The sequence below is a fragment of the Triticum aestivum genome, chromosome 2B (assembly GCF_018294505.1).
Source record: "Triticum aestivum cultivar Chinese Spring chromosome 2B, IWGSC CS RefSeq v2.1, whole genome shotgun sequence".
NCBI lineage: Eukaryota > Viridiplantae > Streptophyta > Magnoliopsida > Poales > Poaceae > Triticum > Triticum aestivum.
The window spans coordinates 33,580,656-33,598,184 of NC_057798.1; positions in this window are offsets into that span (position 1 = coordinate 33,580,656).

A 17,529-nucleotide genomic window follows, 5' to 3' on the forward strand; every position below is an offset into this window, starting at 1 on the left:
GCTGGGCTGCGGCAATGGCGACGGAGGCGAGTGGATCACGGGCGAGTAACGTGGAAGATCCAAGTGTGTTGCTGGAATGACTGCATCTGCAGGATGATGAGCGGGATAATCTTGTCTGGGAGGAGAAGGCGGAGGATCCAGATGAGAAACCGAAGTGGCTTGCGCTGCCTAGGGTTCTGACCACAAAATCTTTTGGTCAGGGGGCCTTGATCGCAGACATGAAAGCTGCATGGAATCCCGCGAGGGATGTAGTCTGGAGAAGGATAAATTCCAACCTGTTCTCGATACAATTCAACTGCCTGGCGGATTGGAATAAGGCATTGCACCAGGGTCCTTGGGACTTCAAGGGGATGGCTTTGATCATAGCAGAATACGATGGTTTTAAGAAACCGAAATATGTCAAGTTGGACAAGATTGAAACTTGGTGCCAGATACATAAGCTACCGGATATGGTCCTGAAGAGGGAACAATTTGTAAAGAATATGGCACAACGAATAGGCGAGGTTGTGGAGGTTCAGATCGTTCTCCCTAGTGGTTTTATTGGTGAGTTTATCAGAGCCAGAGTGAAACTTGATGTAGCCAAGAAATCGACGAGGTTTGTGGGTTTTACAAAAGGGAGCGAGACTGAGTATTACCAAGTCAAGTTTGAAAAGCTCCCTGTGTTCTGCTTTATGTGTGGCCTACTTGGTCATTGACATGAGGAGTGCGGTTCGGGGGAGCGTGATAAAAAGGATATGGAGTGGGGTTCCTTTATTATGGCATCTCCCAGAGTGGCTGGTGGTAGCAGGAACCCGGCTAGAGGTGCTGAGCGTGGCTCGGGCCATGGCCCGGACGCTGGTGGTGAGGATGATGATGCCGAAGCTGGTGGAAGGCGAGGAGGATTAGCAGGGCTTCGTGGCCCGGGCCGTGGCTTTGGGAGGGGCGTGCAGGCTAGAGAATCCCAGTTTAAAAGTTCAGGTGGTGAGCACATGCACACGAGCTGGCGGTATAATGCTTCTAGCTCACAGAGTGAACCAGGACCTGGGTATATCCCTGAGTTGAATGGATCCTTACCGGAGACTCGGGATGATGCACTGATTGTTCGTAAAAGAGGCCCAGACGACGCCCAAACGGCTTCAGTACCAGTGGCTGTGGAGGCGGCTCCAGCAGAGATGGGGTTCATCGTTCCCGTGGGGTTTACATCAAAGAAGGTGGTTCAGTTTGAGGGGTCGGATATGCCTAGCAGCTCAGATATGGGTAGACCACAGAATAATGCGAATCGCAAGAAGTTTAAGACGGATGAAGGTGTTGCTATTGACAGTACATCAACTAGTGGATCGGCGGCCTCCTCGGTGGAGGACCGCCGGGAGTAATGAATCTACTAAGTTGGGACTGCCCCGGGGGGGGGGGGGGACTCCCGGACAGTTTGAGATCTCGCGACTTTGGTCAAGTTGCATTCCCCTACTCTCGTCTTTTTGTGTGAGACGAGACAATCTGCTAGCAAGATGAAGAGGTATCGCTCAAGATTGGGCCTGAAGGGTTTTGATGGTGTTGATCCTATTGGTAATAGTGGAGGTTTGGCACTATTTTGGCATGAGGATCTGAAAGTGGATGTTAAATTCTCAAATGCCCGCTGTATGGATGTTCATGTACAAGCTGGGCCGGATGAACAACCATGGAGACTGACTTGTGTATATGGTGAACCGCGGGTGGAGGATCGGCCTCTTATGTGGTCTTTGATGCAGAACCTGTGTGCAAACTCAGATTTACCATGGTTGGTGGTGGGTGACTTCAACGAATGTATGTGGGACTCCGAGCATTTTTCTCTAACCACGAGAGCTCCAGTTCAGATGCAATTATTCCTGGATGTCCTGGAGACGTGTGACTTGTCCGATCTGGGTTTTATTGGGGTCCCGTATACATACGATAACAAGAGAAGCGGGCACGCAAACGTGAAAGTTCGGCTGCATAGGGCGGTTGCGAATCCGGCTTGGAGGAATATTTTCTTTAACACCTTAGTAAACCACCTTGCTTCCCCCTGTTCGGATCACGTGCCTGTTCATGTGTGTTGTGATGATGTGGGTGATAGGCCAACTAAGCCAAGGCGCGGGCAATATGAGATTATGTGGGAAAGAGATCCTGCGCTCCAGGACTTGATTGCGAAGGCCTGGCTGGGGGCAGGAGAGTAAGCTTCCCTAGGGGACGTGCACGCGGCCTTACGGGATACTATGAAAGCGTTGTGCAAATGGAGTAAGGAGAACTTTGGCGGTGTAGCTCGGGAAATTGAAAAGTCAAGGACTCAGCTTGAGGAACTCATGTTGATGAATGCAGACAGATGTGAGATTCGTAAGGTAACAGATAGAATGAATGAGTTACTCTACAGAGAAGAGTTAATGTGGATGCAACAATCCCGTATTACTTGGCTTAAGGAAGGGGACCGAAATACAATTTTTTTTCAATCAAAGGCTGTGTGGAGAGCTAGAAAGACCGTATAAAAAAGCTAGTAGACACTAGTGGTCGGGTCTTCACGGGGGAGGAAGCTGTGGACCGGGCAGCAATGGATTATTTCAAGAACATCTTTACTTCTGTTCCTTCGGTTGATCCAAGCCCAATCATTAATCTAGTTCAATCTGTTATTGATGAGGACACAAATGCATCTTTGTGTGCTGATTTTACTGAGAAGGAGATTTCGGATGCTTTATTTCAAATCGGGCCTTTAAAGGCACCGGGACCGGATGGTTTTCCGGCGCGGTTTTTCCAGAGGAATTGGGGCACTATTAAGGAGAGTATTGTGGCAGCGGTCCAGGAGTATTTTCGGTCAGGAGTAATGCCGGCTGAGGTAAACAGCACTAATATAGTCCTAGTTCCAAAAATTAAAAACCCTGTTAAGATTATAGATTTCCGGCCAATTAGCCTCTGTAATGTAATCTATAAGGTGGTTTCCAAGTGCCTTGTTAACCGGTTGAGGCCGGTGTTGGATGGGATTATCTCTCCCACGCAAAGTACTTCTATTCCAGGGAGAATGATAACGGATAATTCTTTGATTGCTTTTGAATGTATTCATCATATCAAGCAGGAAAAGGATCCCTCAAGGAATTTTTGTGCCTATAAGCTGGATCTATCCAAAGCTTATGATCGAGTTGATTGGGATTACCTTAAGCAAATGATGCAAAAGCTTGGTTTTGCTCATCGGTGGGTTGACTGGATAATGTCATGCGTAACCTCGGTGAGATATTCAATAAAATTCAATGGAGCCATCTCTGATTCATTTGCACCGTCTTGTGGATTACGGCAAGGTGATCCTTTATCCCCATACTTATTTCTACTGGTGGCTGATGGTTTGTCAATTCTATTTGACAATGGGATAAACTCAGCTGAGTTGTCCCCGTTGAAGATCACGAGGAGAGCCCCTGGAATATCACATCTATTATTCGCAGATGCCACTCTCTTATTCTTTAAGGCCACTGGGCAACAGGCGAATACTGTTAAGCAGATTATTAAGACTTATGAGCAAGCCACTGGCCAACTATTGAATCTGGCAAAATCATCTATCCTCTTTGGAGATTCTTGCCCGGCCAGTATAGCAGCTGAGATAAAAGGTGTGTTGGAGGTGGCCAGCTCGGGTTTTGAGGAGAAATATTTGGGCTTACCAACGCCGGATGGCCGGCTCACAAAAGGCAAGCTTCAAAACCTGCAGGAGAAAGTTAGTAAAAGGTTGTTTGCTTTTGATGGACATCCAACACAAGCTGGGAAGGAAACATTGATTAAATCTCTGGCGCAGGCAATCCCCACCTTTATTATGAGTGTTTTTAAGATACCACTGGGGGTCTGATGATTTGAACCGCATGATCCGTAACTATTTTTGGGGTTCAGAGAGGGAAAGCGTAAAACGCATTGGTATGCTTGGGAGAAAATGTTGCGAGCAAAAGCACAAGGAGGCCTTGGATTCAGGGACTTTAGATTCCTTAATCAAGCGTTACTTGCAAGGCAAGCGTGGAGATTACTGATCCATCCTGATAGTCTGTGTGCAAGGTTGCTAAAGGCAAAATACTACCCGAATGGGAGGCTTGAAGATACTGTTTTTTCGGGTAACCCATCCCAATCATGGCAAGGGGTCTGTCATGGGCTCGAGTTGCTAAAGAAAGGGCTCGTGTGGCGCGTTGCGAATGGCCAGAATGTGAGAATATGGCGCGACCAATGGTTGATGAGAGGCAACACAAATTCTCTGCTTTCGAGTAAAGGCCGGTGCCGCCTCAAATGGGTGGCTGAGTTACTTGATCATAATGGCAACTGGGATTTGCAAAAGCTCCAACGATTCTTCTTACTGATTGACATGGCACAGATCTGCAAGATAAAACCCTCGCCACGGCTTGGGGAGGACTTTCTGGCGTGGGTGCCGGAGAGGAGTGGAGTTTTCACAGTGAAGAGCGCTTATTGGCTTGCTGATAACGAAATGCTACAACCATCGATCCCTTCGTCGTGCTCTGTTGCGGATAGTAGCAGAGAAGTGTGGAAGCATATCTGGTCTTGTCCGGCACCGCCGAAGGTTAAGTCGTTTGCTTGGCGATTAGCAACGAACTCTCTGGCGACATGGAAGAATAAGAAACAGAGAACTCTGGAGGAACGGGACACTTGTCCAGTCTGTGGCAGAGAAGTTGAGGACTTGTTTCATGTGTTTTGTGCATGTGATAATGCTCAGCAGCTCTAGTGGGCAATGGCGAAGGTGTGGGAGCTGCCCAAGCTCACAGATATAAAGCGGCATGATGACTGGTTCATCCAGGTAATATGCGAAGCTGAAGTTCACCAGCGTGTCCGCTTAATTATGCTCTTATGGAGAATTTGGCACGTCGGAAACGAAGTTGTCCATGCAAAGCCCACTCCTCCTGTGGATGTATCTGCCCTGTTCCTGGAAAGTTATTTGAATTCTTTGGCAAGCTTGACCGCTAACCAAGATGCTGATTATGCCAAGGGCAAGATAGTTCCTGCTCAGGTCTTCCTAGAAGCGAACGTGGTCCGTGATGTACAGATACAAAACATTAGCCCTTGGATCCCCCCAACCGAAGGAAGAGTGAAGCTAAATACGGATGGTTCTGTCTTGAATGGCAATGCCGGAACTGGTATGGTTTTGCGGGATCATGCTGGAAATATTATCTTCAGTGCTTGTAGGTTTGTGTGCGATTGTGAAGATGTACTCGAGTCTGAGATATTGGCCATCAAGGAGGGCATCAGTTTGGCGTTGCAATGGAGCTCTCTTCCTATAGACGTTGAGTCTGACTGTCTCGAGGCCGTCCAAATGATCAAGGATGCGGGTCGCAACTTTTCAAGATATGCCTTTATGATTGGAGAGATCAAGCAAAGTATGGGGGAACGGGACTCTTGTATTACTCATATCCGCCACACGGGCAATAGTGTTAGTCATGCTATGGCTAGTTTTGGTAGTGGGCAGGGGCGAACTATGGTTTGGCTCGGCTCAGCTCGTGATGAAGTCTTATGTATTGCCTCGCGAGATTGTAATTCCTTATGATTGAGTAATAAAAGAGTTATTTCGCAAAAAAATATGCAGAGTAAATAAAAATGGAGGGAGTACTAGTTAGACCAATTCAATGTCAGCACCTCGATTTATCTGCCATCCCACGAATAAACTGAGAAGACACTCCCAGTAAATAACTTGCCAAGTTGACCAACTCAAGAACAAAACCTGTACAAAGTAGCTGAAACATAGTGTAGTGTAATTAATCCATCAGAATTGTCCCTCCATGCAAATTTCAGCATAAAATCCACACTAAACAGAAACCCAGTTATAATAGTGAACCTGTTATCAGTTTTCTGCATCTTCTCCTATTTTATATTGGTCAGACCAATTCTACCTCAGGACCTCGATTTTTCTCTGTCACGCCATGAATAAGCTGACCATATGCTCCCAGTAAACTTGCTAAACCGAGCATCTCACAACAATCCAGATCAGCAATTGACGGATCTAGCTCAGTGAGATTCATCGGTTTCTGCGTGCACGAATGATTCCTGTTCATAGTACTAATTTTATATTTGTGCTTAATCAGCTGCATCACGCGGTGAAAGTCATGTAGTAACTGACTAATGTTTTTCTTATTTGACTGAAAGAAAACCATATGGCGCCGTCTGCTCCCAAAGGCGCCGTCTGTCACGCACATCGTACAAACATGCTGTTCCTATTTTATATAGACGAACCCGGACGTTTTAGGGTTTGATGAACACCTGCTGGTGCCGTCGTCTGCTCCCAACTGCCCGTGCGGCCACGAGCTGGCGTTGGACAACAATGGAAGCCAAGCACATCTCATGAGCACAAATAACCTCAGCACGGTACATGCATTATCTTCTTCTTTTGATCCTTGTCTCTTGGTTATACTAGTTTTCCTTTAAGTCTGACTCTGCAGAACTTTGGCCGTGAAAGGTAAAGAATAAGACAGCCTTGCGGAGCTTCTGAGAAGCGCGGCCATGGAGGACAAGACGGTGATACTGACCTTTGTCAACGAGGCGCTAACGCTGCCCGGGTCGCTGCTGGAGCTCTTCCTGGAGAGCTTCCGGCTGGGCGTGCGGACGCAGCCCCTGCTGAAGCACCTGGTGATCGTGCCAGCACATGCACCCGCTCTGCTACCCGCTCGGCGGTGGCGCGCCTGCGCCTGGAGGAACGACGACGGCGGGGGAGGTGACGTTCATGAGCAAGGATTACGTGGAGCTGATGTGGGCGCGGAACCGGTTCCAGGCGCGGGTGCTGGGGCTGGGCTTCGGCTTCGTGTTCACGGACGTGGACATCGTGTGGTTCCGGAACCCGCTGCTACGGTTCCCACGTGGGCGCCGACATCGCCCTGGCGTGTGACCAGTTCTTGGGTGACAACCCCTATGACCTCGACAAGGCGGCCAACGGCGGGTTTGTGTACGCGAGGCCTAACGAACGGACACTGGCCTTCTTCCAGGACTGGTACGATGCGAGGAACCGGTACCCCGGGGAGGTGAAGAAAGAGCTGTCGGCGCGGCACGGGGTGACGGTGATATGCTGATCGACACCGTCTACTTCAGTGGCGTGTGCGAGAACAAGAAGAACTTTTACGAGGTGTGCACCTACCATGCCAACTGCCTCATCGGTCTGCAGAAAGAGATCGACACACTCGCCGGCGTGCTCGACGAGTGGAAGCAGTTCAGGGCGCAGCAGGAGCTGCTTGGCAACAGCACCACCACGCTCATCTACTGAGTCGCTGTCTGTGGGCTGTGGCTCGTGTTTGTTGGAGAATTTAGCTAGACAAGTTTTTATTTTGGATCGAATGCAGGGTTAATCAGTTGTTGTACTGGATGAGATACTTGTGCAATGGATCGATGAAAAGGATTAAGTTGTTTTGGTACTGGAAGTAAGGTTCCTTGCACTGGTGTTAAGGTGAAACATGCAGAATTACCACTTTGAATAATAACTTTATTTCTTGGTAATTCATCCAAGCCAGGTCCATGAAAATATATGAAAGCAAATTAATCAGGAGAACACCAGTGTACATAGATCAATTTTCCATGGTTCAAACTTCAGAACATACTAGTACTATGTTAATAAGCCCCATTTTGGAGAATGTCCTGCTAACATCCAAGATGTTTAGTACTACCAACACCAAAACGGTCTACACAACATAACTAAAAAAATTCTGAATGTGCAGAAAAACAAAATATATAATCGTTTGTTTTTTAAGAAAATGGAGATGCATCTGTAATCAGAAATAGATTTGTGTCTTCCATTAAAAGAAAAACAATTTGGTATGAATTTGCAAAAAAACATACCAAATGTATCAATCTTCCTGCTGATACAAATCAGGTTATATGGGGATCGGTAGGCCTCAGCGGTACGATCAAAATCAGAAGATAGAAGTTCAACATAAACTATCCATCACCTAGATTGCGATTGATGAAATTTGTTGGAAGAAAATCTGAAGTCAGTTTTGAAGTTGTGATACTTGCAATACTGCAGAGGAAGACTATTTTTGCACAACTATACCGCATAAAAGGCTCTTGCCAACTACATTGGCTAGCTTGTAATCTCAACTTCAATACTTAGTAGCGATCTAATGAACTAGTAGTACATACAAGCGGAATATTCAGTTGTAAGTTGGTGTTCTTACAAATAGCATGATAATGCATAAACTATGTGTGCTCAATAAATTAGAGATGATTAAAGACGTTTCACGCGCAATGTGCTAGTTGGAATTTAGAAGTAACAAAGAAATAACTTACTTCCATTTGACATGACAAAAAAATGAGATCTTCAGGAGTTTTTTCCAACCGGGCTCACACCCCTTTCCATTAATTTTGCAATCAACGGAAATACATCAGTCTATTACTGTTTTTGGAGAGTATCGCAAAATGAGCATCGAGCCGAATAAGGCCAACTACCAAGCAAAGGAGACTGAAAGGGGAGAGCGGTTGGTGCATCGCCAGGAAACCCACTGCATGATAGCCCTGTAACAGACTATCAGCCGTGGGGCGAAAACCTGGCGACACAATCAACCAAAGTTTGCTACAGACTTAACCTGACTAGAGGCTAAACTTGAAAGGATAGGACCACCAACACCAAAAAAAGCAATCCAGCGGGCATCAAACCCAAGTGGATATAGGCCATGCTAAGATGGAGACTAACATGATCTAACCAATCTGTATGCCATCTTCATTTCCCAGAAGAAGCCTGCCACGCGCATAAGGCCTGTCCGCCAGTGCCGCTGCCACATGAGCCAGCCTCTTCACACCATCCTGGAATTTCCTCCTGTCATCCTCCTTAAGCAGCCCTGCCCAGTATAACATAAAAGAGCAAGCGGTGAAGACAGCCTCCAGCGGAGAACGAGCATTATACTTATCAAAAGTAGTTTTATTGCAAAGGCACCAAATCCCCCAGCACACTGTAGCAATGATCATCATATAGAATTTTTTGCCTCCAGGAAGCAAATTGTACATCCAAGCCAGACTTTGCCAGATTGATCTGGGAGCACAGGAAGCCCCAACAGTCAACCCCAGCACCCCCCAAACTGTGCGGGCGAGAGGGCAAGCGAAAAAAAGATGGTTAGCAGTTTCCACATTAGTACAAAAAGAGCACATAGGATTTCCGGGCCAATTCCTCCGCCGCATGTTATCGCGCGTGAGAACAGCATCTTGGAATAATTGCCATAGAAATATTTTTATTTTCAACAGGATTGCCACTTTCCACACCCATTTATAATTAGGGCCAGATAGATCTCTCTCCAGCCATTTATATACAGATTTAGTGGTGAATCTACCTCCACTATTCAGGGACCAAGAGATAGCATCAGGATTCTCATTCAGAGGCATCTTCTTAGCCTCACACACCATCCAATTCCATTGATCCTCCAGCTCTCCAAAGAGCCTACGTCTGAAGGGAAGATTATAGTCAGTGTCTACAAAGGAGGCAACAGTACAGTCTTGATCTTGACAGATGTCATACAAAACAGGGAAGCGTTCTCGCAGGATACCATTATCCACCCATGGGTCATGCCAAACCCTTGCCAGGTCCCCTTTGTTAATGTTGGCTTTTCTCCCGGCCATATAAACATCTTTGACCTTCATGATAGATTCCCAACAGGGAGAATTAGAGAAACGACTGCAAATGTTCGCGACCGTTTTGTTTCTGAAATATCTTGCACGGACGATGTGCTGCCATAGCCCATCACCAGTTTCCAGCTTCCACCACCACTTCACAAGTAGGCTGATATTTTGTTTGTGAAGGTCTTTTATACCCAAGCCACCAATATTTTTCGATCGGCAAATTCTAGCCCATTTAACCATATGATAAGCTCGCTTCTTATTCCTCCTCCTCCAAAAGAAACGTCTGCGATGTTTGTTTATCTTTTCTATAAAGGTTTTGTTAAAAAGAAACATCGACATCAAGTAAGATGGGATACCATCCAAACTGGAGTCAAGCAGGATGAGCCGAGCACCAGAGGAGGCTGCATATGCTACCCATGCATCCAATTTCTTGACCATTTTAACATCCAGGGAATCCAACTCAATGTTCTTAAGAGCGGAATATGTAACTGGAACTCCCAAATATTTCATAGGTAAAAATCCCACACGACAGCCAAACAGATCAGCATATATACTGTCCGTGTCATTATCCCCTCCCACCACAAACACTTTGCTCTTATCATAGTTAATTTTTAAACCAGACATGAGTTCGAAAAGATACAACAACAGCTTGATGTTGACAGCTTTGTCAACATCATGTTCAAAGCACAGGACAGTATCGTCCGCGTACTGAAGGATGCCTACCCCTCCTTCTATCAGCCCAGAAGCTAGCCCCTTAATGAGATTATTTTTTTGCGCTGAAATGACCATCTTAGTTAGGCATTCTGCCGCAAGATTAAAAAGGAACAGAGAATGTGGGTCACCTTGTCTCACCCCCTTAGCGCTCTGGATATAGGGTCCTATCTCATCATTGATTTTAACACTAACCGTGCCATTCCTAAGGATTTGAGCCACCCACCCACACCATTTTGAGTTAAAACCCCGTTTAACATGACAATCCAGTAGGAACTCCCAGTTGACTTTGTCATAAGCTTTCTCAAAGTCAATCTTAAATATTACTCCCACATCCTTTTTTATATGAGTATAGTGCAGTACCTCATGCAAGGATAGAATGCCATCCATAATGTGTCTCCCCTTAATGAAAGCATTCTGCTGGATGCTAAAGATTTTGTTAGCAACCTTCGTAGCTCTAAGATCCATAACTTTCGTGATCAATTTGTACGGGCACCGCAGCAAGCAAATAGGTCGATATTGCTGTATTCTATTTGCCTCCGCAGATCTAGGGAGTAATGTGATAACCCCATAGTTCAAGCGTTGAACATCTAATTTTCCCTCATAGAACCACTCAAAGAGATTGAACAACTCCGGACTCACAACGTCCCAGCAATGTTGATAGAATTCTGCAGGAATATTGTCCGGTCCAGGAGCGCGATTAGGTTTCATCGCAAACAATGCTGTCTTGATTTCCTCAAGAGAGAAAGGGCGGGTCAGGTACTCATTATCCTCAGGCATGATGTTTTCATCCTGGGACCATAATGAAGCATCGATTTGGCAAATGTTGCCAGGGGCTGGTCCAAACAACTCTCTGTAGTAATTGGTAGCATGGGATAGCAGGTTTTTAGTCCCTTCTATAACCATAGAACCACACTCCAATGAAACCATGGAATTTTTCCTACGACGCCCATTGGCTACCTTGTGAAAGAAGTCAGTGTTGTTGTCCCCTTTTAGGAGCCATCTCCCACTCAAAAACTGGTGCCAATAGGTCTCTTCCTCAGTATACATGTCATTAAGTTCTACTAGGACATTCAACTTCCTAGTATAGGCTTCCCCACACAGGTCATTTTCTTCTTCCATATTCTCCAGCTCCTGAAGCTCGAGTCTGATAAGGTTTTTCCTAATCTTATTCCGACCAAAAATGTTAGATCCCCATCCTGTGAAGAATTTCTTAATTCTTTTCAACTTGATATTTAACACATCAATAGGATCACTAGTGTAAACAGGCTGCGCCCAAATTGCAGCTACTAGAGGAAGAAACTCAGGATTGTTCAACCAGGCGTTATCAAATTTAAAACATCTACTACCAGGGGTTCTAGGAGAAGCCACCCCCCCATCCAGGAGTAAGGGATTATGGTCAGAGATCTCCTTGACTAATTTTTTAACAGAAACAAGAGGATAAAGGTCCTCCCAGTCTGAAGACATTAAAACTCTATCCAGCTTTTCCAAAGTAGGGTGCTCCTGTTTGTTCGACCAAGTGTAACATCCTCCTGACATATGAATCTCTCTTAGCCCCAGCAGGTGTATAACTGAGTTAAAGACATCAGAGAAATGAGACAAAGGAGTTTTTTTGTTCTTCTCTCCACTGTGACAAAGGATGTTAAAATCTCCACCAACTATATAAGGAACAGAGGTTTTGTGGCACATAGATGACATCTCTGCTATAAACTCCGGTTTGTTCTCATCCTGAGCTGCCCCATAAACTACCAGCAGGGCCCAACTGCAACTTTTGCTCTTATCAAGGAGATTAACTTGCAAAATGTATCTCCCATGCTTCACTTCTATGATGTCAAACTTATCCCTATTGACCCCATAGAGGATGCCCCCAGATTTTCCCCTAGAAGGATTCCATTCCCACATAAATCTTTTGTGTGGATCCAATTTTCTAAAAAAAGAAGGAGTATAACTACTCTTCATAGTTTCCTGTAACCCAATGAAGTCCACCTCATTGGCATTAATCAAATCAGTGAGACAGGTAGACATGCCCTTCTTACCTGCCCCCCTACAATTCCAAAAAAGGCCAATCATTTATAACGATCAGGTTTATCTCTCACCCTGGTAGGTCTGCCATGATTCTTAGCAGCCCTATCCTCCCCCTCCTTCTTCTGACTTCTAGTCATGGGTCTAACATGGTCTTTATGAGGCGAAATGACCACTGTTCGTCTTCGCTGATTTCTTTTCTTTTTTTGTTTGGATTGGACAAGAATGAAAGGTTCCTCCTCATCTTTACCTTCTTCCCAAGTTAAGGATAGTGGAACACTGTTGCCCAACCCATCATTAATAACAATCTTGGGGGGATCTCTTTCATTTTTCTTGTCTAGGAGTAAATTCCTAGATATTTCTAGCTCACGGATAACATCAACAGTATCAAAGTTGTCATCAGGAATTTGTACTCCCATAAGGGAAGCACGCACGACAATTTCAGTATTAGATAACACAGAGAATTGATTTTTTGTGTTGAGCATATTTTTACCTTCAAGGTCACGCTTCTTCATTCTATTAGTAGCCCTGTCCTCCATCTTTTCCAGCTTCTCAAACTGCCTTCGTGAAGTCAATTCTTCAGACATCACCACGTCCCTGAGAGGAGACCCAGTGGGCGATTCAACAGTGTAAGCACTGCAATCCCCTCCCCCCTCTGTTGAACCTTCTTCAAGAGGGACTATATGAGGCAGAGAGGGCCAGCTCACATAATCTAACAAGGGAGGATACACAGGCCCATGAGATTTTTCATAATGAGGCAAAAACATGGGAGAAGGAGGAACATGGGAGTGGATAGGAATCAGGTCTTCTTTGTCATCTTTTGGAAAAACACATGACGGATAAGGCTCCCTTTGAAACTATGAGAAATGACCACCGGCAGGCGGCGCATGCCATAACAATACCTGACGTCTGCTACCAAATTACCCATTCTATCACATTGCAGGTGATAGTTATCGCAGCAGACAAGCACGTCTCCCTCCTCAGAGACAACCTTCGCGCACCAATCACCTTGCTTCTGGAAGCGCCTGATTTCCATCACCGGCAGTTTGATCCGGTAGTGAAATGCCCAGACAGCATGCTCATGGTCGTCCTGGAGCACAAAGATGGCAATCTCAGTCATGCCATCCTTGCTGGTGGACGCAGCAAGCTTGCCACCCATGTCAAGCAGGCGCATAACATGGCGGGGGTTCACAAACGGTGGCCGCATGTACCGGAACGTCTCCGCCACCATGTCGAAAACCACGATCCTGTGGCCGACAGCATTCAAGTGCATGTGTAGGCTGCCATTGAGAAGGACCGGCGCGCCGGCAGAGTGTAGTCCCCTCCAACCGATGGGCGAACAATCAACACGCCTCGATTTGTTGGTTCCAACGGTGAGAACGCGGTGCTCTTCTGGACAGTGCACTGCCAAACGAAGGTATGATCTTCTCCAGTACAGCACGCGATACTCGCCTGAAGGTTGGTGCCGGAAGAGGCCGACGATGTTTTCGGCAGGCCTCCCGTCCCGGCAGAGGGTAGTCCACTGGCGCGTGACGGGATTGCAGATGTGGTTGTTGCCCAGGACGAGAAGGCCGTCGCAGGAGGCCGAGATGCGGTAAGAGCAGCCGGACGGGAAATGGAGAGGAGGGCTGAGATCCCCGGACCGAAGGTGGACGGCGTTGACGCGGGGCTCGACGCTGGCCCTGTCAGCGGCGAGATCGCAGGACTTGATCACAGGGAGCGCCGGCTGGCGGCGGTGGTGGTCGAGGAGGAACGTGGGGTCGGACGCGAGGCTGCGCCACAGACGGCAGACGGCGCGGCAGCGGAGCACGGACTTGGCCGGGAGGCGGGCCAGGATCTCCTGCAGGATGTCGTTGGGGATGCCGGCGAGCCCGTCCGACCTTGCCCTGCTCCTTTTTCTTCTCGACGGGGCCGCCCGCCCTGCTTCTTCCAGGGTGGCGAGGCGCCGCCCAGAACGGAGAAGCATCGGTGAGGTAAGCGGTTTTGATGGAGGCGGGATCAAGCGGCGGTGCGGCGCGGCCGCGGCCGGCGAGCCCTCGAGCGAGGAGAGGGGAGGAGGAGCGGCGCGTTGGCGAGGCCCAGTCGGGAATGAAAGCCCTAATCCGGAGCACTTAACACGAGCGGAGAGGGCAGAAACTCACACGGTAGCACACAGGGCCCATAAAAAAAGCAGACAGGGCCGATCAACAATATTTTAGAAAAAGTATTTAAAAAATTCTGAAAATATTTTTGAAATAAACTTGACCTTTAGTGGGAACATCAGTTTGGGGTTTGAGTTAGAAAAGATTCAGGTGAGATGTCAAGAACCAATCCAGTATGAGAGATCCTCTGGAAGCTGCTAGTGCTGAGTAAAGTTTAAAAAAATTATATGGTGAGCACTGCATAACACAGTTCCGGCATGTGCATCTTGAGCAACAGACATATCAAAGTAAACCCTCAATGCCCAATTTGTAAGTCAGGACCAGAGGATATTCGCCATTTCATCTTTACATGCAAGCGTGCAAAGGAGGTTTGGTGGAAACTTGGCCTTCAAGAGGAGATCGACTAACACAAAGCCCTATGTGTTGACCAATCGGGGCTCGTGGTGTTAGAGTAGATACACATGAGTCCGTCGAAGAAATCATCACCTCTTTGACAGCTCGGGCTCCAAGAGAGTTTCCGTAGCTGCTATCTATTTGACATCTGGTATGAACACCGGGAAGCCGTCAAGGGTGAAAATATTAAGAGCATTGTGAATACTGTATTTGCCATCCAGCTGTTAGACTGTATAGCTTCTGTATATGTGTACGTATGTGTACGTATAATGTAACGTTGTACTTTTTTATTATATATATGTGATAGGCCACCCCTAAAGGGTTGAGCTGGTTCCCCTAAATCTATTGTCTTACATGGTATCAGACTAGGTCAAACGCTTTCGCTAAAACCCTACGCCGCCGCCGCCGTTCTCGTCGATCGCGTTGATCGCGCCGTCGCCGCCATGTCGGGCTCCGCTGCCTCCGGCTCCTCCACGTCCAGCTATCCGCCGGCCTCCCTCACGGCTCTCCTCTCCCGGCCCCTCGACTCCATCGCGGCTATGTCACTCCCGATCGGGACGAGGAGCGTCGGCTCCTTCTTCTCCTCGTCGCCGGGCAACGTGCTGGTGGTTCACACCTCCGGCGCCACGACGGGCGCCTCTTCGCTTGCCTCCATCGGCGATGCCGCCGTCGCCCCGCTGTCGGCCTCCGCATCGGCCCTGATGGCCGGCCTTGCTGCGTCGGGCGAGGCTACCGCGCCGCCCGTTCCCGCGGCCACCGCGGCGTTTGTCCCCGCGGCTGCACCTGTGGCACCTGCCCCTATGGCGCATACGCCTCCGGCAGCCTACTCCACGGGCTCCCTGCCGCCACCGCCGTTTCACTTCGGCAATATCATCACCATCAAGTTGTCGTCAGACAACTACATCTTCTGGCGTGCGCAGGTCCTCCCGCTTCTTGGGAGCCACTGCCTGCTTGGCTACGTCGATGGCTCTCTCCCCTGTCCCCCTGCGCTGGTCGATAGCGTGCATAGCCCAGTTTACAATCCGGCGCACCGTGTTTGGACGGGGCAGGACCAGGTGAACCTCTCCTCCATCCAGGGGTCGCTCACTCCGGCTGTTGCCGCCCTTGTTGTCTTCTCCAAGACGTCTCATGAGGCGTGGAGCATCCTCGAGCACTCGTTTGCAGCGCAGTCGCAGGCTCGTGTCTCTGCGCTCCGTCGTCAACTTGGGGAGTGTGAAAAGCTTGACTCCACGGCCACTGAGTTCTACAACAAGGTCAAGGGTCTTGCCGACACGTTGGCCTCTATCGGACAACCGCTCACCGACTCTGAGTTCAACTCGTTCATTGTCAATGGTCTTGACGAGGAGTATGATGCCTTGGTCGAGATCATCAACGAGCGGGGAAACTCGAACCCCATGATGGCGCACGAGGTCTTCTCCCGCCTCCTTCTCACTGAGCAGCGGGTCGAGTCGCGCCACTCCAAGAGCAGCGGCTCCCTCTCGGCCAACGCCGCCACCAAGGGTGGCCGCCATCCTTTGTCATCTAGGTATCCTTCGGGGCTGCCACCGCCAACCGCCTCGGCCCCCCATGCTATCGCGACATTATCGGGGGCTGGTGGTAAGCGCGTGTGTCATCTTTGTGGCCTTGATGGGCACTGGTACTCTAAGTGTCACAAACGCTTTCAGAAAAGTTTTCTAGGCCTCGGCAATGACGGCAAGGACACGTGCAACTTTGCACGGTAGGTGGCCATGGCAGATCGGCCGGTGTCCACGAAGCAGCAAGGGCACACTCAGTCCTACTCTATTGATCCCCACTGGTACATGGACTCTGGGGCAACAGAGCATCTGACGAGTGAGATGGGAAAGCTCCATACTCGCGAACCCTACCATGGCTCCGACAAGATCCACACCGCCAATGGAGCAGGTATGCATATATCTCATATTGGTCAAAGCTTCGTAATGTGCTTAGAGTTCCCTCTGTGACACGTAATCTTCTTTTTGTTCCTAAACTCACACATGATAATAATGTGCTTTGTGAATTTCTTTCTTTTGATCTTTTTATTAAGGATCGGGGCACGAGGGACATTCTTCTTAGCGGGCGGTTGTGCCAGGGCCTTTATCGTCTGGAGCATCCTGGTGTTGCTCGCATGTTCAGTGGGGTTCGGGTATCTCCGTCACAGTGGCATGCCTGTCTTGGTCACCCGGCCACACCTATCGTTCGTCATGTTTTGCGTCGTCATGAGCTTCCTAGCATGTCTAGTAATAAAGATGCAGCAGTGTGTGGTGCTTGTCAGCAGGGGAAGAGTCATCTACTTCATTCCTTTTTCGGAGTCTAGTCATGAGGTGAAACATCCTTTAGAACTTGTTTTTTCAGATGTATGGGGTCCTGCTCAGACTTCTGTCAGTGGTCACAATTATTATATCAGTTTCGTTGATGCTTATAGTCACTTTACCTGGCTTTATCTTATTAAACGCAAATATGATGTGTTTGACATTGTTGTTCAGTTTCAAAAACATGTTGAACGCCTTCGCAAACACAAAATTGTTCATGTCCAGTCGGACTGGGGGTGGGGGGGTGGGGGCGTGTATCGCAACCTCAACTCCTTCTTTCAGTCGCTTGGGATCGCTCACCGTTTAGCATGTCCACATACACATCAACAGAATGGTTATGTGGAACGTAAGCATCGTTACATTTGTTGAAACTGGTCTTAATCTTTTGGCCCATGCGTCGGTTCCGT